The sequence below is a fragment of the Carcharodon carcharias genome, chromosome 1 (genome assembly GCF_017639515.1).
Source record: "Carcharodon carcharias isolate sCarCar2 chromosome 1, sCarCar2.pri, whole genome shotgun sequence".
NCBI classification, from domain to species: Eukaryota; Metazoa; Chordata; class Chondrichthyes; order Lamniformes; family Lamnidae; genus Carcharodon; species Carcharodon carcharias.
Genome location: NC_054467.1, coordinates 103,638,111 through 103,660,455, shown reverse-complemented (window position 1 = coordinate 103,660,455; position 22,345 = coordinate 103,638,111). Strand labels below are relative to the sequence as shown.

At 39.1% G+C, this 22,345-nt stretch overlaps 1 protein-coding gene across 5 annotated transcripts in view; it reads right to left on the bottom strand.

Moving 5' to 3' along the window:
- ptpn13 (protein tyrosine phosphatase non-receptor type 13) overlaps nt 1-12,016 on the bottom strand; it is a 270,908-nt gene extending 258,892 nt beyond the window's left edge. For 4 of the 5 annotated variants that reach the window (XM_041195983.1, XM_041195993.1, XM_041196006.1 and 1 more), the window contains exon 1: nt 11,732-12,015. The gene's annotated coding sequence lies outside the window, so the exon portion shown is untranslated. Of the gene's footprint in view, nt 1-11,731 lie in introns of all 5 variants that reach the window. The other variant, XM_041196016.1, reaches the window with a different exon arrangement.
- Between the last annotated feature and the right edge of the window lie 10,329 nt (nt 12,017-22,345).

Sequence of the window (22,345 nt, the reverse complement as noted above, 5' to 3'; positions counted from 1 at the left end):
CAGATACTCAATAGTTTCGGCACTTGTGGTATTGGGCATAGACTCAACATTTGTCCACTTGGTAGTGCTATCAACCAAAACCAATTCTCTCTTTCACCTCAAAGAAATTGGAGTGTACTCATTCCCACTTTTCTTGCATTTGACCATGGAAGGAAAGGAGCACTGGGTAGATCGTTTCTCATTCTGAGACAACTTTTCACCAGGTCTCCAATATTGCTGTCTACCTTAGGATACCAAAAATAGCTTCTTGCTGCTGCTTTCATATGGACTATCCTTGTGTGCACTTGATGAAGTTCGTCTAACAATCTCTCTCTAAATTTTGGCAGAATAATGACTCTTAAACCCACTTGCAGGAAGATTTTGAGGGAAGCCTTCTGGAGCAGCAAATTAGGATTTAAAAAATGTAATGTGAAGTCCAGGTGAATGGCAATGTGGTTTGGATTGTATTAGTGACTGAACAGTGAAAACATATCCTATGCTTTTTTAAAGTCCATTAAACTGAAATTGAAATACAATCCATCATGTTTTCAGCAACATCCAAAATAACTGGCAGGTTCCAATTTGTCCAACTAGAGCTTTGAACTAGTCTAATTAAGATGGGGGAAATTGTGAATGTATGAGGCACAGATGTTTACTGCTCATTAAGTGAATAAAATGGAGGCACCTGCTGACATTTTGCATTTGCAATCTATGGTACTTTTAGTAAAATAAGTAATTTTAAAAGTAGTAAATAGGTGTCCCAGCAGTATCAAGAGGCAAGTCTAGCATCAAAAAGAGACTTTCACTATTAGATGTGGACATTTTTCATAAGGTGCAATTCTGCCTGGATTTTAAAAATAATCACATTACTATTTCTAAATATGAAAAATATCACAAGTTATTTTTAATGACTTTTCTGCATAAATCTATGAAAATATTGTTCTTTACTTTGTAATGTACTTGTAATATACTTCAGTTATAAAAATTACAATTATTTTCAAAAATTACAATTATTTTCACTGTTCAACTACAGTCTTGCATTAATTCCACAATGCAGATAAGATTGAAGGCACGAAGACATGGTGCAAGTCTTTATAAATTTCATTACACAATTTACAGGGACTGAGGCAATTGGTAAACATGAGCCCTGTAACATTCAAGAGCAGAAATGAAAAATGTACCCTTCCAAATCATGAAAACATGATTTCCCACAACAGAAAGCACAACATTCAAGCTCACATTTTCATTTAGTTACATCAGAACAATATTTACTTGTTTTTGTAAAAGTTACAACAACTTGCATTTATACAGGGTCATTAAAAACATCTCAAAGTGCTTCACAAAGACATAGGGCAACAACAAATGCCAAGTCAAAGATCAAGATATTAGTTGAGGGGATCAAAAGCTTGATTGAAGAGGCAAGTTTTAAAGAGAGCCTTACAGAAAAGTGAGGGGGAGCAGCAGCAGCATTATTCAGGGATGGAATTTCAAACCATGGGCAGTTAAATCCAAAGCAGCGGATGATTTTCCCTCGTCCTCTGAAAGTGTCAATTCTTACTAAGATACACTTAGACAAGCACCAATATCTTCCATTACTTCACTAGCCCAAGCTTAGCCACACTTCTCAAAATAAATTCCACATCACTCCACTTCACTGATGGAGCATCATCAAGACAGCACGTCACAGAAAAATAATTTTCCTGATAAAAACTCAAAATGGGTAAAGATGCAGTACTGCAGTTTTTGATAAGTTGAAAGCTGTGGAAGGGAGGTCAGCATTCGTGAAGACAGATCTCAAAAACATAAAGATATGGACTTAGGATTTCAGTGCCATAGTATCTGAACAAAGTTAGAGGTAGAAGGAAGCAATCCTAGTCATGCAGCAGAGATTAGGAACATGATTCTGCTCTGGAATGGGAGATTCGGTATCAAATTTGGGATCTCCCTGGATTGTACAGTTCCATTTCATACCAGAAGTACACTTACCAAGTGAACTGATGGGATGTAATAGTAAAAACAAATCTTGTAATATAGACTAGTGCTTCAGCAATTTAAACCCAGGTCTTGTTGCATATCTTCATTCTTCAAATCCATCTTGTTTACAAATTTTGGAACAATCTGTTGGAATTTTGTTAGTTTCTTTTTACAATTTCTAAGAAACAGATGCTGCAACAAAGGAAGCAAACACTGCATTCCAAAAAAATCACACATATTGCTGAGTGGTAAAAATGCTTGCAATTTGATTGTAAAGGTTAAGAAATATTATCTCCATTTTTGATTAAGAATGGAATTTAACTGTACTCAGTGTAAACGTTTTTTGGAAAAAGATGCAATTATGATTTCATGCTGCAGATTGTTTAGTCTAATGAATTAGCAAAATGAAGTGGGTGGAAGAGTGGCAACTTCCAGTTATTAGCTAAACAAGCAATAACACTATGCAAAAACAGTTGTTTCTCACTGTATTGAAAGAAATTTAAGACAAATGAAGCCTCTTTCCTCAGTATAATTCTGGAGAATTGTGACCAAAATCGGATGCGGGAGGACATGCAGCTGTTTACTCCAATCATCATTTTAGAGTCATTGACAACCATAGTTACTGGTCCAATTTAAAATGTGCACAGATGTGAGTCTAAGCTGGAAGACATGCCATCCATACCAAAAATGTATCAGTTTTATGACTTTTACTAGGACATGCTATACTGCGAGGAAACTGGCCTGGGCAGAATCACCCACTCTGCGTTTTGGAGACACGATTTGGAGCAATATGCACCATATATCAACATTGGCATTCACAATGAAACAGTACTTGCTGTGCACAAGGACTTATAACTCAAGACCAGTTATAGCCCCACAAACCCAGAAAGAACCTCCTTGCAGCCATTTCAGACTGCAAAATGTATAAGCCCTTCTCAATCCAGAATTGCACCCCTGATCTCCCACTAAGATGCATAAGAGTAAAATGACTTCCAATATGAAGTTTAATTTTAAGTTAAAGATCTGAGAAGATGGACCAGCATTGCTGGGCCAAATAGTTCTCCTCCACATTTTTGATTATTTTTATTGTATGTACTGCCTGCATGAGGCTCTGTCAGTGATGTGGAGACATGCAGAATTTATTTTGATCTGTGGAAAATGAAAGGAAAGAAATTTGCAACACTCAGAAAAATCCATCCTTTCTCTCCTCCCAACCTCAAATGGAACATGTTTGGGATAAGAGCAAGTTAGGAAACAATTATTATCATAATCTAAAATTCCAGATCTCACAAATTTGGTTCTTAAAATATAAAATTTCAACAAGAAAATTAATCTGACTATGGGTCCTTAAAAAAAACCCTCTCCAAACAACTTAAATGATACAAATTCAAACACTGCTTCCCCCAACAATCTAGATGACTTATATCTTTTAAAAAGACTTCAGCTCACTGTGTTAGCTATCAAAAGCAATTCACTGCGAGGCAAGAGACAAGATATAGGGTTGGGATCATGCGCTACAGGAACTAAAAAAACACACTTCCAATTTGCTCCTTTCATCAGTTTAAAGCTAAAAATGTGGGAAGAAAAATCTTCAGTCATGGATCCTTTCCCCCACACAGAGTTCCATTTGCTCCAAACAAAAGTGACTCATTTCCTCTGCCCCCTCACTCATTCAGCTATCATTAAATCAGATATAATGTTTACTACTGGAATACAAACCTGCCCCACATTCTGTTTCTATGCTAGCTTCACATCTGAAGAAGTCCCATTGTAATAGCAAAATAGTTATGTGATTACAAACCATGGTGCCGAGAAATCCACATTTGCATTAATACCATATGTCACACTCACAAGGAGAGAAGAATCTAGTCACTTTACTATGACATTACAGAATGTATTCATTTTTAATACAGAACTACAATGTTCATCCTTCAGCAAACTCTACATTATTAAAAATCAAGGACAGGTAATTGGAAGTATGATTCCTTCAAGCACATATTTAAAAATAAATTCAGAGACAGCTACAGGTTGTTAATATTTTTGGTTCAATTTTTGGAAAGAATTAACAAGTGTTGCAGTAGAAAACAAGGCACAGGGGAATAATGAAAGCTATTATTAAAAAGAATGAGATGTGGATGGCATTTAAATTGTGCAGGTTAGCAAATAGATGAAAAGATTAACATGTAGAGCATAGAATTCACATCTGTAGGTGAAAACTCCGCTGAGGTGCTATAACCTAGAATAGTTTCACATGTGATGATTTTTATTTAGACATAAAACAAGTTACAATATCAAAGATGTGAATATTAGTGATTTCAATGCATTACATTTATACTACATTCATTTTTATAGATCAAACAAATAAAATCTGGTGTGCAGGTAATGCATTTATGGGGCTCACTTTTTGCAAGCTAGAATATATTCTCCATTTGCAAAATATGCAATGAAATATCACTATATTTAAAATGGTGAGGTACAAAGGCAAATCAAATTAAATCACAAAATTCAACTGCGAGTACTCAGCACCCTTTGTATCTGCCACAATGTCAACCAACTAAAACTAAATCACAGGATCCCTACTTATGTCTCCTGTTTAGATAAAGCAATAAGAGATATCACCTGAGCAGGATGGCAATAGAGAAAAAGACAGCAAGAGAGTACATATGTGCAGAATATATGTTTACATAGTGCCTTTCACAACTGCTTTCGTAGAGGACAATCCACCTATCTTTTTCCAACAGTTTCCTGGCTGCACGTTCAAACAGGGGCCATCAGATGACAAACAGAAATGCAGCCCATAGCCTACTTTGTTCCCATCTTTGTCCAGGTCAAACTCTGCACCCTCATCACCGTCCCGGCTAAAATCAGGTGACTGAGAACAGATCATGAATAAAATCTAGGTGGATCCTGGTCTGTTCGAGTATAGTACATTATGAACTCTTTCATTCCCCTTCTGAATGTGTCCCTATTAATTCATTACTTGGTGACTGGAGATGCGTAGAAAATGAGGAACATCAGGACAGGAATATGCCATTTAGCTCCTCAAGCCTGTCCCATCATGCAACGAGATCATGGTTGCAACCTAACTCCATATACCTGCCCCGAATCCCTTAATATCTTTGGCTAACAAAAATCTATCAATCTCAGTTTTAAAATGAACAACTGATCTCACATCATTTGCCATTTGCAGAACTAAATTAAATAATTAAATAAATTAAATTAAACTAAATAAGTCTAAACTTCTAACATTTTTTGTGTGAGGAAGTGTTTTCTAATTTCATGCCCCTAGACCCAGACTCCCCGACTAGTGGAAATTGGGTGGCTGGCAGAAACTCTCTGTTGCCCTTAATATATTGACATTACTGAATCATTTAAGAGCTAAAATTTCCAAAGGAGGTGGATATTCAGTTTTACTTCCTTCTCTTCCCCAAACTTTACTCAAGGTGGCCAGACTTAAACATTTTCCGTAAAGGGCCTTTAATTTCAATATTTTTTTTACCTGCTGGAAAGAGAACTACAAGCAGATGAAAGCCCACAAAGTTTACTAGGGGTAGCATTAAAGATTTTCAAAAGTCCTGATGTAAACAAAATTATGACGGTCTCACGTCCACCTCTGTTCTTACTTTCAAACTTTAGTGTGAAGGCGTCAAGAATTTCAGCATCTCCAAAGCTGAAATTTTGTCTTAAGTGTCTCTGTTTCCTTTTGTCCAATTGTTTCTCCCAATCAAAACCTCCCACCCAGCCCCAGAATAATAGGAGCTGCAGTTCTTACCGGAATCACCTCATCCACAAAACCTAGCAACTCTTCCTCCCATTTATGTCTCAACTACCTCTCAGCAATATTATAAGTTGCTCTCTTCTCTTCAAAACTGCTATTATTGCAGCAAAAGCCCACTTTGTTTCTCTTCCCCAACTGCTACCCCATCTCCAGCCTCCCCTCTCTCATCAAATTCCCAAACATGTCATCAAAATCCTTTTCCACACCCACCTTTTTCATCACTGGGTGATCAGAGTTAATTTAGTGCTGAAAGTGGGCTGAAGTAATTCAAAGTCACAAATTATATTCCGTGTGACTGTAACCATGGTGCCACAACCTCTTTGGTTCACATCCTCTGAGATATTCAACAATTCCATTGTCTTCTACTACAATATTTCCTCCATAGCCTACTTCTGTGGTCCCAACTCTGTCATGGTTCTTTTCCAATCTCCCTCAATGTAGCCACCACACTTCCTTCAACTACTGTTCGTAGATCTTCATGGTCATCCTCACCTAGCTTTCTATCCTAAGCCCCTTCCTGTTTTTGTCTATAAGTTCCTTTTCAGCAACATCATTTGTAAGAACCATTCAGCTTGTAGAAGTACCTTACTGATACCTAGCTTTATATCCCTACCAAAACCCTTGCCTCCATAAATTTTATTAACTGTCCAAGCAAAATAATAGGTGTTTCATGCACTCCAAATTACTTTAATACATGAGCTTCCACTTCTGTCTCAGTCACTACGCTGCTTCCCTCGAGAATTCCCTCCACCTTGCCAGTTTTTAAAACATCTCAAAATTCATCTTTTCAAATCATGTCCTACCCATTTCCTACACTCCCTAACTGTCTCTATTTTCTCCCCATCTGCTGGGTACCTATTTTAAAAGGCGAGTCCTTGAGATGATACAGACTTTAGCGGTGATGTATAGTTTTTCCATTACTAGTTACCTTGAGATCATACCAAGTCAAGCAAATGTGGCACTGGAGTTGCAGAGAGGCCAGACCTTTCACTGAACAACATTAATGAACAAGCTGGGTTTTAATGATAGTCCTACCAATTTCATTATAATTTTCTGGCATCAGCATGCAAAATTTTCAGATATATTGAATTGAATTTCACAATTTGTTGTGGTGAGATTTAAATTTGAGACCTCTGTGTTGCTTGCCATTACAATAACCATGGGGCAAACAAACCCACTGCTTAACATTTTAGTCCTCAACTCCAAAACTATTCCCAGCTGTTCACTCAGGTAGAATTCAATAGCATGGAACCTTTGCTGCTTATTTCAGTCTAAGCTGAATTTCAAACTTCATATCTGGTTCATTACTAAGACCACATACTGTATGAACACAAGGATAGGAACAGGAAGAAGCCATATGGTTCCTTAAGCCAGCTTCACTATTCAATAAGGTCATGGCCGACCTTGGACTTCAACTCCAATTTCCTACCTGATCTGCATAGAGTCCCTAGAGTCAAAAATCTATCTCAGCATTGAGCACCCACAACTCTCTGCAAATTGCAAAAGTTCACAACCTTCTGGAGTAAAGAAATTACTCCTCACCTCAACCTTAAATGATTGATCTCTTATCCTGAGGCTATGCCCCCTAGATCAAGACCCTCAAGCCAGAGGAAACAGCCTCTCAGCATCCAACCTCAGAACACTATAAGTTTCAGCAAGATTACCTCTCACTCTTCTAAACTCCAGAGAATGTAGTGTCACTCTACTCAGCTTCTCGTTATTGATTCCTGGGGATGAGAGAGATGTCCAATCTAGTGAACCTTCACTGACTCCGGTGCAAGTATCCCTTTTCTTAAGTACAGAGACCAAAACCATGCACAGTATTCGGGAGGTGATCACATCTGGGGTCACTGCCTGTTCCACCTCTCATATAGGACCCATCTTCACTATGGTCTTACCAACCCCTCCAGCCTTTTCTGCTTTACTATCAGTGGCAATAATGCCCCAGAACTATGGAACATTTTTTCTAAAGCCTTGCACCTTGTCACATCATTTCTCATATCCAAAAGCATCCTGAAAACCTCTCTTCAGCTTTGTCTTTGGCCACCTTCTCTAAAACCTCTGGTCATCAAGTAATCCAGCTTGCAGGGTTTCACTTTATTAAAAGGTGTTATGGAAGTGCAACATGTTATGACAACATTCCACAGTGACTGATCTGTTCTCACTCATGAGTCAAATATGTAATGTACTAGAACGACATTAGTGTATTGTTATTCTGCTGTTAAGGTGGGGTCTGCTTTATGTAGCTTGTGTATTTGAGGCTATAGAATTTAACTGTTGAAAACAGGCAAGTGCTGGAGACAAGTGCTTAAAAATCCCTGGCTCCAGGTCAGAAAAAGCTTGGAAATGATTGCCTTTCTTTCACACTTTTCATTGGAGTATCATTTCTGTAATACGACATATTAATGCAGGGTCCAGGATTTTATATATAGATAGATGTTAAATAAATCCAATCCACTTTGGCACAGTCTCAGACTGCAGAACAGATTTTGCTCAAACCTGTATAAATACTTGTACAAATCTCATGCAGTTAGCACGTGCATCAAGCCGTTAAAGCGATTCCTTCCAGCATATCATAACAAACTCAAAGCATCTCAGTTTAAACCTCAAGATTATCTTCAGTTTAAGTCAACATCATCAAAATGAAAGCATCCACATGTTTGAACTGTACAAAACTTTGGCCTAAGTACAGTGGACACAACTGTATTCACAAAGATGCTCAACCTCTTTCTTCTAAGAGACACTAAAAACGCTAAAACTATCTTTGTTCTGTATCTCTCAGCAGAATTGATTAAAGGAACCCTGACCAGACATTTAAACGTAAAAAGAAACAAATATAGTGGAAGCTGTCAGGTAATATAAGCACACTATGGCGCAAAATAGAAGATCAGCTTGTATCAAAAATTACAATTAGTTCAGATCTCTTCAGCTTTCATGCATCACTTATTACATTTAGCTTTCCTCACTAATAAATTTTCACAATAGGAATCACTAGTGCATAATTATATGTTATCCAACATTTTACCTGGTCCTGGGAAATGTTCCAAACTGTCAACAAGGCAACATTTTGATTTGTAGCTGACTATCAAAGTAATTCATGCCAAGTTATGTATATAATAAAGAATAGGCATCTTACAGAAAGTGACCCTGGTGAAAGCATAGATATGCCTGGAGAATGTGTGCTGGAGTGCCGAAGGACAAACTCCAACAGTTCACTCACTCCTCCCCATGACCTAACAAAGGCTCCAATAATTCGGGGGTTGCAGTTTACTGTGCCTTTGAACTTCTGCACATTTGAGGCACAATCCCAGGTGAGAATACTGGAAAACTCCACAAGCAGAAGAAATATGAGGTTAGTTGCTTCAGTCCACATTCTGCTTCCTTAAGAGTGCTAGCAAGCAAGAAATGCAACATTTATTGTCTAAAGATGATGAATGTTCAGCTTATGTACCTCTCGTCATGGGACTGTTGTAGAGAATAAGTTCCAACATGGAGTTTGTGTTTTAACTTGTCTCAGGGTCCACAAAAAAGATTAATTTCCTTTCTCTGTTGCCTGCCAAATAGCAGCACAATCCCTCAGGACTCAACTTCTCCAACACCTTCTTGTTCGTCTCTGGAGCTTCACCCAGAAATTCCACCTCCTTTAAAACCCAGCTGATTGATATCTGTCTCACACAAAGTCATACTATCTCCCTCATCCTCACCAACTTTATTAGCTTCCTAATATACTACGATCAAAATTACAAGTCTATCCATACTTGTCCAACTACCTCTGTAACTTTTAAGTCCTATCTCTCAGCCAATGGCCATGAGCCATCCAACTCTAACTGCCCCACAAATCCCCAGCATCAGTGGCTGCCAACTTTGCCCTATTGTCTGAAATTCCTCTTATAGACCAACTACCTTATAAGTACACCTCAATCAATATTTTTGAATGCATAGATGTTTTAAAAAAACAAATTCAAAGGAGCACTCAAAATTAAATACCTCACCTAGGATCTTGCCAGTAAACAATTCTCGTACTGTAAAGACATATTTCAGCTATTAGCGAAAATAGTTATAAAAATAATGCTGTTTCCATCTTTAAAAGCTGTACAGTTTATGGCAGCAGCACACTAATCAAATGCTACTGAAATTAATTTTTCCCTATTTAATACATTAACAGTCCAGACAATAAACTGAATTATTGTGGTCATGCATCTGCATTACAATACTAACCATGATCTGCAGTAGAACAATGTTTGAAGAACAAAGTTAAATGCAAAAACAGCGCAAATCCAGCACCAGGTTATCTAGCCTGATGTGATTATATTCAGAAAGTTAACTTCAACACAACTTTAGTTCTTGTTTTACTATACAGTTCCACCTATGAAATTATTTTCCTTTTAAACTAAACTATTTTAAGTCATCTTCAAACACAACTGCCCTGACACAACTATTGTCTGATTTCATCCTCTTTCATAGGCAGCACCAGGTACAAGACAAATCCAATGGTTCATTACCATCTCTGTAATGATGGTTTACATCAGAGACTAGACATTGAATCTAACATATCTTCCCAATCTATAAAACAAGGACCTACAAATTACAAATAGCAGCAAATCAGAATTTTAAGTGTACAGCAAAATTGAAATGCTACACATTACTGCATTTAGATACAAGAAAAAATGTCTTAACTCACCACACTCCCCCACCCCCAATCACCACACTACTCCTGATTAAATAAAAAAATGTTAGGTTTTCTTATTTGGAAGGAAAACACTAATTTTTCACTTGAATGGACTATTGGGCTAGCAAAAGTAAGCGATCTATTTGAATGAAAAATGGTGGGATAACTAGCTAATCACTGAAATGAGTTCAGACATCTGACTTAATTTAATGTAACTAATATACAAGATAATCATACAGTACTTGTAGTAAACCAATGCAGTGTTGTGTGGCAAACCGACTGGCACTCTTCAGGAAAATACGTAAATCACTGTTTTCTAAAAATCTGGCATGTGAAGACTCATCACCAGGCCTCTTGTTCGGCTGCTCCTTCATTCGGCTAATTGCATTGTTGCTATGGAGATAGTGGTTCATAGACTATGTCATGCTTACCCACCCGGGTTACAACCTTAAAGATCAAATCCTCTGTTTTACTTACTACCGGATTTGAAATGTGCAATTCGTGGCCAAGACAGTTATTATACGAACATGTATTTGTAAAATTATAAAATAACTAGATAGGTTTCCGACAAGGTGCCTTCTCCTCTCACCAACACCACCCCCCATAAACACATACCAAATCCCTCATCCGAAACACAAAGAAGTGTAATGGAGCATTTGAAAAAGCACTAATCTCTTTCAACCCTAAACAGTAACGAATTGATCTCTGCGACCCATGCTTTGTAACGAACATGCAGGAGCTCGTATTAACCCCAGTTTATTTTTCGAGAAAGCAACTGATTAACTTCACACAATGGCTGAGGTGGTGTGATCAGGAGTAACTGCCATTGTTATACAGCGAAATCACAATCTAAAAGTGATCTTAAGTTCTCACCATTTTTAAAATGATTTCCCTCGATCACTCCAGAAAGCATTAAGAGCAGCCCACTGACCGGACTTTTTTTGTCAAATGAAGTTTTACCAAAACTCAAATTCTGAAGGAAAAGCAACAAGTAAACAACTTCACAATAATGTATGGGAACAAAAAACGCCGATTCCATATTGAATGCACTAAGAACTATCTCATTTCCATCACTAAAATGCAAATTAAAATCCGAGCTACTATGTTTTAAAACCAATTAAACCCATTTCCTCTCTTGTTGCTCTCCCCCCCCGCCCCCCCAAATCCCCAATTACAAATCACCAAGACAAGGTCTTCTGTCGCTACCACTGGCACTGTGTTTCCTACCGTGTACACTCGCGAGCTATACTCGACTGAATTTCACCTCCTGCCCGGGTTCAGTTTAAACGCCTTCAGCTCTGGAGAAATCTATTTAAATTCTTCCAACCTACCGGCGTTGATAAGGAGAGGAAACACAGAGCTCTCGCGGCACTGCGGTCAAGGCGCGCACTGGAGCCCTGCTCCTCAGGGCAGCAACAGTCGCATCTCCGCAGTGACTCGTCTGGGAGGAGAGGAACATTTCACAACAAGGGCTCAGGGGGTGTTTTTTTTTGTTCACTGCCGGGATCCCGACAATTCCTGAAGCAACTCGGACATGTCTCTTTGCAGTTGTTTCTGTGGAGAGGTTTTGCACGGTTACAGTGTATCCGTGTCGTGCGTGTGCAGCCCGTTGATTGTATCCGATTGTATCGAACCTTGTGTCAGCCAGGCTCCCGCGCCTGCGCATCACTCAGCACCCTCCCTTCCTTTGCAGCAGCTTGGGAGATGCAGTTCCTTTCCTTTCAACCGGCTTCCAGTCAACTGGGCAGGTCGGCAGCAGGTGCTGGTCAATCATCTGTCAATCCTGAAAAAAGTCGTGTTATGACAAGTACTTTACACAAGCAGTTGTGGTTTATTTTTTCATATTGATAGGTCCCATTTTTAAAAAAAAATTGACGCTGCAAGCGAGTAACACTCCAACATCGCAACACTTCATTGTCTGTGAAACGTTTTGCCGACCCCGGGGTCTTTTTAAGTCATTTATAACTGCAAGTTTTTATCATATATTTCAATCAGATCTGACTGTTTGAACCCACCCATCTCACTTCCCGCAAAGCAAAATTGAGATAATACGTGAACTTGTCTTTAAGTTAAAAATTCACCGTGTACAATTCGGAAGAGGAGTCATATTGGACTGGAAACTTAACTCTGTTTCTCTCTCCACAGATGTTGCCAGACCTGATGAGTATTTCCAGCGCTTTTTTGATTTTATTGTACCTGAAACAAATCAGATCAAAATAGTTGGTGGTGCGATTTGAAAAAAATAATAATTGATGAAGTAAATACTGCGGAGTTTTTAACCAAAAAGATAAAACCATAAGATATTTGAGGACGAGAAACACCATGTTTTACCATCGACCGAGAAAGAACCAATATTCCCCGCATGGCAACATCCAATTTTTTCCAAGGTCTTTTCTTTACCTCGGCCATTTACTCAGAAAACCATTCCACTCTTAAACAAAACAGAAAACATTGGGAACATTCAGGGGGCCATTCAGCATCTGTGGAGAGAACAGACAAATTATATGTTTCAGTTACAGTATTAACCTTTCATCAGAGGATCTAGTAAAAGGCAAAAGATTTATATATTTTGACGAGAAACCAGAGTGGATGGATATTACGGATGAACAAATAAAAAGGAAGGGAGCCAGAAGACAAAATGCGCAGCAAAATAACTAGCATGACCTAAAAAGTGCTTAAGTGTAAGACATAAGATTAACCATCTTGGTTAATTGCTCATTCTGATCACTTTTTGTGTGAAGAGCTGCTGGACACCAGTTTTAAATTTAGCTTTTACCAGTTTGAATTTATGATCCCTTCTCTTACTTTCCCAATGTTGTTTCAAGGGATTTCTGAATCTATTTTTTCCTTTATATTTGCTAGCTTATATTCCCTTTACAATCACCACAAGACACCTCTAAGTAGTTTAAAGGCCCACGTTTCTCCAATCTTTCCTAATAACTCAGGTCCCTGATATTAAGTTTTAGCCATTATTTTTTAGCTTTTATTGCACTGTTTCCAGTGCTAGAATGGGAAAAAAAGATGATTTGGTGTGAACTGAGTAAAGTTTACAAATTTATAGACAGAATTGCAAAGGTTGATCCAAAAAAAATTACTCATTGGTTAAAAAGTTGAAATACCGGGAGACACACTTTAACTTGGGAAGTTAGGTGTAAAAAGTGAGGTCCAATGGAATATTTACATCCATAGAGTAATAAAGCAGTCGTTATCAGGGAAAGCCTTTGAAAAAGTTGGTATAAATGGGTTGAAGAACCATTTAGTTACATTTTGAAGATTAGCGATTAAAGAATTGAGAAGAATCATTGTGTGCTTGCTTTCATACCTTAACATTAAATTAAATTTGAATCCAGATGCTAGGTGCAAAAGGTTGACGTCTGACCCACTACCACCCACTACACCACCTATTGTCCTTCATGCTGGAATTTCTAATTTAAAAAAACTGACTTTTCAGGCTTCAAAAGAAGCAACTGAGGGGTGATATAGAGATTTTTAAGAGTAAATGCAATAGGAAAGGGAAGGCTGGAATGCTACTTAAAATTGAACTATGACAGTAGTACATCCAGAGACATACTTCTGTTCAAGCAACTCCCCAGAAGGAGAACTGGATTGTGAGAAACCAATACCCTTCCCCTCCAAAAAAGTGTTTTCATTCTTTATTGTAATTGTAACAAACATTAATAGATGGTATGCTGAAAATTGCACAGCTATTTACATCAATTATAGATGGTATGAAAACATTTTTAGAAGGTCTGATGGAAGCTAACAAATGGTATAGAAGTTTCTGGGTACGCTTTTTTGTGAAGCATGACAGTTGCAACACCAAGAAATACATTAATAGTTTATTAATTATTTCAAAACACAGATTCACAAGGATAAAAAGGAAAGAAAGAAATTGTCTACCTCTCACTCTCTCTCTCCTATCCTGGTGAGTCAAGTTGACTGAGGTAGTCAATAATATATTGTTAGTGTTGGCAAAAGTTGAGTGCATATAACGCTAGCCATGGGCCCTTTTTAAAGGATGGGGGAATGGGTTGATAGTTAAGTTTGAACAGTATCCTTTCGTCTTTGGAGTATTGGCTAAACCAAGCACAAACTGATGGAAAGAAAGCCTCTTCTTTCTGCCAGCTACCTTGTTCCTGATGAGGGCTAGTCACAACATAAATGTGTCATTATTTGGCAGAATATCCGAAGAATACACATATTATAGAACACATTTGATGATGCAATGTTAATGTGTATGTCACACCCGTGCAGTTATATCCATGGCTTTATGGAAAAATGGACACAACTTTTAAAAGCAGAATGAAAAATGGACAACTGATTTTGAAACAAGATGGAGTCAGGAGGTTAGTTGATCTTTTCTCTTTTCATGTCTGCCAAATATACATAAAGCTGCCCAAAGCTGGAAGTTAGCCTGCTTGTCGAAAGACTAAAGAGCAATAGTGATTTTTTTGGACTCTTTAAAAACCTAAGTACATGCTATTTTTTTGTAGTCACCTTTTCTTTTGTGTGTGTCTTGTGTGCGTGTTTGAGTGGTGCTGTTGTGAATACATTCAAGTATTGAGAAATAAATATTTATTCTTTTTTTAAAAATATATAAGAAAACCTGTCTTATGCTTGTTCTTGAGAGTCACAGCACTCAAGGAGGTTAAAACACTTCCTCTTTAAAACACATTTTGTTGTGGTCAATTGAGAGTGGAAAAAGGGAGGACCATCTACCATCTCTCTCTGTCCGTGACATGCATCTGAGATAGAGACTGCATACTATTATGAACATTACTAATGTCCCACTTTAAACAGATCAGTCACCCTTCTCCAGTATATTCTGGATATATGGTAGGGGTCTTGAAGTCCCAGAATTTGCTGCCTGTGACAGACGAATTCAACTTACAATGCTACAGAGGTACAATGAAAATAACTAATACCTCCTCAGAAAGACAAATGTAATTCTACTTTAGGATTCAAATCTTGTTATTAAATTGCTTGCATCAGTAGCTCAGTGGCAAAACAGGATAGTGCATTAACCTGAATTACATAATTTTAGGTTTTGGGTTATCTCTGATTTATTGTGCATTGAGTATCAGACTTCATTTAGCTACCTGAAGAGATGCTAGCTAGTGGTGAAATACTTCTGGAGGTGAAGCTATCCACCAGACTCAGACCAATTAACAGCAATCTGAAGTATGTAAGCAAATACAAATTTTCACTTAATGTCAGTTTGCTAACTTTTGTACTACTAGATTGAACTTTTGTCCAAGTGCTGCTGTAGGGAAGCAGCATGTCATTGCTTGGTGTTGTAGCTATTTCCTTACTGAATTTGAAAAGCTAGATGGGGGTATGACACTGAGGTCACTGGGAACTTATGTCCTTCTTGAAAGTTTAAAACATAGCACAAAACTATAGTTCATACCTGCCACTTTTCTGACTTCAATGTACAAACAATACTATGCATATGCACAAAATCGAGCACACAAATAAGAATATAAAATTATGCTTCAGATGAGCAAACATGTGAAGGAAAATGAAGGAAGATGAAAAGGAAGGATAAGGGTTCAGGCTCAGGATTCAGGCTATTGAATATGCTGTCAAGCAGCCAGCGCACTTTACACTCTTGGCAAGACTCTCCAGAGTCTGTCCCATACAAAAGAAACACGGTGACACCTCAGTCACAGGCAACAGGTGCTGGCATGTCAATACTCTGGCTGCATATCCATAGCATGCTGGAGAAGGGTGTGTGTTGTACATCATTGTTACCTTCATGATGTTCGTGACCATGTACTAGAAAAACCTCAATAACATAACAAAATGTGTTTGAACAAAATTGGCAGAACAACTATGTTCTTTACATGTTCTACTCTGTGCAACAAAGAGAAACCAGTAATCTCTGTCCGCATACTCAATGATGTATCCATTTAAAGTTTTCTAGGGTCCTCTGAAGCCCATTATGTGGAAGTTGTGAAGCTGCTGTGTTACCAAACTCAGACTATGACCTTGTGATGAAGTCTTCTTGTGAAATGCCCTTCCAAAGCCCAGCAACAAGCCTTCTATAAATGCTGTAAGTTATTCCATGATTTGAGAACAATAAAGTTGCAACTTGATTATATCATTTACAGACACCATTTAGTTATTTTTAAATTTTTGAAGAATATCTTTTCAAAGCAGTAAGCAGAGCTACTTCTTAATTTGAAACATTGTAAAAGTCTGTTGCTTATTCTTAATGTTAAATACAGTACATTTATTCATGTAAATGCTTTAAATAATAGGATGATTTTTATTTCCCAGTAAAATTTTGTGAAGTTATTTAACTAAACTTTTTTATATCTCATATCGTCATTCTTTCTTTGCTATATCAGTCCTCCCTTTCTATGTCATGCACAAACTTGTTGCTCATTCATCCTCCTCGATGCAGTGATTGCAATGCATAAAATTCAGTGTCACCCTTGTGGCCCTTTCATCCATTAGGTCTTGTTTCATTCACTCATCAAAATGCATAATCATATTGCACTATTTAAGTTTTATCAGGTTGTGAAAATGTTGCTTCACATTTATCACTGATCCTTGTGCTCTTTATATACAATCATAAAATTTTACGATGCAGAAGGAGCTCATTCAATCCAGTGTGCCAGTTCCCAGAAACACTTTTCCACTTCCCTTCCCCTACACTTTTTGTATACCCTTTATTTATTTTTTATTTTTCAAATACTTAAACAATTGCCCCAGCTTCCAGCAATATTTCTGGTAGGACATTCTGTGTCCTAGCAAGTCTTTGGGCGGAATCATTACAAATTTGCACAAAGTGCAGTAGTGGGCAGGAAAAAAGTTGTTCAACCTGCTGGCCGCAATGGCATGTTTTCATGCTGTATTATTCCATTTCCCCCTCATTACTTATGCAGCCGCAGGAAACGTGCCATTTCGTTGGCGGCCAGCCTCCAATTTGCCAGCCATGCTGAAACCCTGCCGCTCTCTCACCCAGGGTGCCATATTTAAACTGCAGCCATGCGCACACTTCAAAATGCTTGCAGCCCAGTACTGCTCCAGTGAAGACATGGCCCCAAAAGCCAAGAAGGGTGCAGCCACCCAATTCAGTGAAGCATCCCTGGAATGCCTTTTGGACATTGTGGAGGCCCGTGCAATGTCCTCTACCTCTGCTCTGGCTGCAGGAGGCCCATCAATCTCACCACTCCAGCTTGGGAGGGGGTGACAGAGGTGGTCATTGCCAACGCTGCACACAAGAGATCGGCTATCCAGAGCAAAGAACAGATGAATGATCTCATCCGTGCTGACAGGGTAAGGCAACCGTCTCATCACTCTAAACTCACACACTCACAAGGCCATCACATATTCACTGACATCTCATTCACTGCCAACTCAAGGGACATCATCACTCACTCTCTCACACACACCCTCATCTCTCCATCTGGCCTCATCTCCTCTGGAGACTGCCACCTCAGCCTCACCATCTTGAGCCCACTTGCACAGATCAACATGTGCCCCTGCACACACCCTGGGGTAGCCCCCTTCCCCAGTACACCCCTCACCCTGCAGACTCTTCTCTTTCCTGAGGCCACTTCTCCCCTTTTCCCAAGCAAGCCCTAGCCCTGCAGCCATTGAGAAGCCACCCCCGCCTTACACTGGTCTGGTAAGTAGAGACCTGCCCATGAGTCCCACTAAAAATGGTATGGTGCAGCTTGCGAAACCTGGCGCTGATGACTGCGAGTGCTGCCCCGAAGCAAGGTAGGCAAACAAACCTCGAAGTCCCAAGCTAAGTGCAGTGTGCCAGGTACACATCACTTATGTACAGTTGCAAAAACAGCATGCCGATGTGCCCGGGTGATTTAGCATGGGGGGATGAGTCTGGCAAGCAATGAGATGCTAAAGTATTGAAATTAGGTTCCTGACATGCAACAGCGGGAAACGTGGTTGGCCATTGATGGATGGAGCAGATGATCACAAACTGGTTGCACGACAGCGTGAAACTGACTTTTGGCATTTCGTGTCCCCCACTCCCCCGCGCCTCCCCCCACTGCATCCACCATGACGCCCGACACTAATGGGCTGGAAAAATCTGGCCTTTGTGTAAGAAAAATATAATCTAGCCCATCCCTTCATTCTTTCAGTGTTGTTTTCTAATTGTTAGAGCATCAATCAATGAAAATGTATTTCCCTTATTTATCCGATCAATGTTCTTCAACACATTTATAAGATCTCATAGATCTCATTCAATCTTTTCTATTATAACAAAAGGAGCTCCTGATTCAATTCTCTCCTCATGGTTGGTTTAATTTGTGTTAGTTTGAAATTTTCTTTCTTTTTGTAGTTTATACCCCTATTTCTTAAACTTAAGATCTCATTTTTTTATTTAGAGCTTTATCAATTTAAATATATGCATGCCTAATTTGTTCTGTGCCACAATTCCTTTTAAAGTTTACCATTTAGTGTCACTGTATACAACACCCCAGTCTGAAAACTTATTGATAAACCACTGAATTCTGTTTTCTGTCCTTTAACAACTTTCTATCCATATTGGCACAATCCTTTGATACCATGCACTTTAATTTTGTCAACAAGTTTCCAAAATGGATCCTTATGCAATGTCATTTAAAAATCTATACACCAGAACACAAATTGTTTAGATTTCTCATTTGTTATTTCTGAACAGAGCTCTTTTTTTTCTGACATGAGTTGATTGCTATAGGTCAACAATAATAATCCTCAAATGCCCTGTGACTTTCTACTTGTATCAATTTTATCCCATATTGTGCCTTTTAGAAGCTTGCAGAGAAACAATGTTGGGTTGACTGGTCCATAGTTATTTGGTTTTTCCATTTCTCCCATTTTGAAGAGTGATGTTAACATAGGTATGTCTCTGAATTCTGACACATATCCAAGGATTTTGATTTCCACGGGTATTTTTCAGTGCTGCTTCCTGATCTACAATTATTCTATTGCACAAACAGTGTAAGGGATTAAAAGTGTTAGAATTTACAGAGATACCTAAATTAATTGGACCCACTCCCTGATAACTGTCTTCATGGGGTACATTTTCCAAGCTCATGACAATGGTGGTATATATTGTAAAATTGCTGGCATGTTGCCTGTGAGATTCTGACACTCATTGGTGGTGGACAACATGCCTTGCTGCAGATGCAGATTGTCAATTTAGCTTGTAACTAAATGTTGTCCTCTTGTAGAGCTCTAAAAGCATATGGTGCTGCTAAACAGGTACTTGTTGTACAAGTGAGTATTGCTGTGTTTTAACAGGATGTCTACAGTATATTTCTGCTACTTGTATTTTATTTCTGTAAACATTACAAAGGCAACATGTGCTCCCCAAGGTTGAAGTCAGGGAGAGTACTTTTTGTAAATTACATTAGTAATTTACATTTAGTAAATTTCTGAATATCAATAATTATCATTTCACAGTTATGTCTCAGCCAGTGAAATCAGTGCAGGAGTCGAAAAAATAAGAAGTCTGAATTGTTTAGCCAAAAGTACCACAATTGTTTTCAAATTGACTAAAATGTGAAGAGAGAAAAACGCTTTAAAAATTGGCTTTTCTATCAACATGTATAAAATCTTAACTGTGAGGTTCATAGAATGTGTGTGATAGAATGAGTGAGAGTGTGAGTGTGAGAGAGCGTGTGAGGGAGAGTGAATATGTGTGAGAGTGAGTGAGAGAGAGAGAGATTGAGACAGTAAACTCTGAGACTGGGAATGAGCTGGACACACACACAGACACACAGACTGCTCGGTGTGGAATACACACACACATACACTCTACTCTCCCCCTCTTCCTCTCCCCCCAAAAACCCATCCACACCGGGCCAGGAGAGAGGAAAACCTAGGAAAGGCAACCCACTTCTGATCCCCACTATGGTATGAATTCTGCCAAGGCCAGCTCAGAGTGTGCTCCACCAGAGGCAAATGCAAGGTTGGTGTTAGTTAAACCCAACTCCTCAGCTCGGCCCTGGTTCATTCCCCCTCCCCTGGTGACCAGGGTTTGGGACCTAGTCTGCTTCTGTTTAACTCTGCTTCTTAAGTGAAAAGACAAAAAAAAGATTTAGCTCTGCTGCTTGGCACTTTTTAATGGTTATTTTTTACTTTTTCCTCCTTTTTTACAAAAATTATCAACTTATTGCTTTGACATTGATTTTTATTTTGCTCAGCAAGTTGGTTCTGCTGTCTTCAAATCTTAACTTTTTTTTTGAAATTCATGTGTAATGTTGCCTTAAACCAGATGTCAGACAGCTGCTGCTGAGTTTCTTGCTGAAGAGGAATGAAAGGCTCAGAAGTCTGACTGCTTTGTGGAGGGCTAGTAAAGGGGTTCTTTTTACTTCAATAGAAATGGGAAGTGTTGGAAATGCTCAACACATCTGGCGGCATCAATGCAGAGGGAAACAGAAGTCAGTGACCTTTCATCAGAACTAGTGAAGATCCTGGACTGAAACAATGGGGAGAATTTTCTCTCCGTCGGGTGGGCCGGTCGGGAGCAGGTGCAGGCGGGCGTGGAGCCGATCATTGCCTGTGATTGGCTGTGTGCTGCCATTTTACTTGGGCGGGCCAATTAAGGCCCGCTCAACGTGACATGTACCTTGTAGCACTCAGCACTACCTGTGAAGGCGGGGAGAGGAGGGAAAGTCAGGACCTGCGCTCTTTTACGCGTGCGCCAAAGAGCACAGAAATCTCCCTGAGGCACGGAGCTGGAAAAAAGTTGGAAAAACTAAGAAAATAAAATTATTCAGACATTTCCCCTCACGTGACAGTGTCACATGTTTATGAATTTTCATAATTTTTTTAATTTAGTTAACAAAACCTTCATGAAACCTCATCCCGCCTGTGGATGAGGTTTCATGAAAAATGCAAAGGCCACCTGGGCCCTTCACCTGCCCACCAACCTTAAGGCTGGATGGGCAGCTTTCTCAATTGGGTTAATTGTTTAATTAATGGCCTTAACAGGCCTTTGACAATTTGGTGGGCGTGCAGCCAACTCCAGTGCATGTCCGCTGAACGGAAGATCAGAATGACGGGCGGTGACATCAGGGCGCACGCCCATCACTGTGTGTCACTTTATGGGTCAGTGTGCAGGGCCCGCCCCTGCACGCTAACCAGAAGCTTCTGGCCATTGGCTCTGTTTCTCTCGCCACAAACGTTGCCTGACCTACTGAGTATTTCCAGTATTTTCCGTTTATATTTCAAAGTTCCAGCATCTGCAGTACTTTTCTCCCTGTTATATGCATCATGTTGAACATTTATATGTGGTTAGATTCAATTTAAAATGAGAAAATATTCATCATGCAATGCAAAGTGTAATTTTTCTGTTAACAACGCCCACTTGTGTGTATGCAAAAAACCATATGATCGCAGGTGAATTGGTTGGTGCTAACTTACTGGAAGATTTTGCCATTTCTAAACTTGGAAGTGAAACCAGGAGTCATGTGCCAATAGAATATGTTACTGTTAGTTCAAGATATTCTCATTTGTACATGGGATTGTTGTTTGTCATATATGTGAGGTACAAGTCTTTTGGATGTTGCTGTCTGCCTATTGCAAAGAGCCAGGTTCAAAGAAGTGAAGCTGGTTGCATGGTATGAATGACCAAGTTGTGTGTAATTGTCTGACAAAGCCGTGGTTATAAAGTGTATCATACTGAAACCTGAAGGGCTTTATAAATAGAAGCATAGAGTATAAAAGCCAAGAAGTTTTGTTAAATCTCTTTGAAACAGTTCAACCCCACTGTGACTATCTAAGGTTCCTGATTCTGGGCAGCTGAAGGATTTGAGGGGATGGGTTAAGTGGGGGTTGGAGGGGGGTGGTGGGTGTGGTTAAGGAGTCCAAAACAAGCAAAGCATTATGGCCCGTTATTTCTCTCCCAGGCTCTGCATTCCTGCTGCTGAATGCATGTTTAGTTGTGCAAGGTTAAGAAAGGACATTACAGAATCACAGAA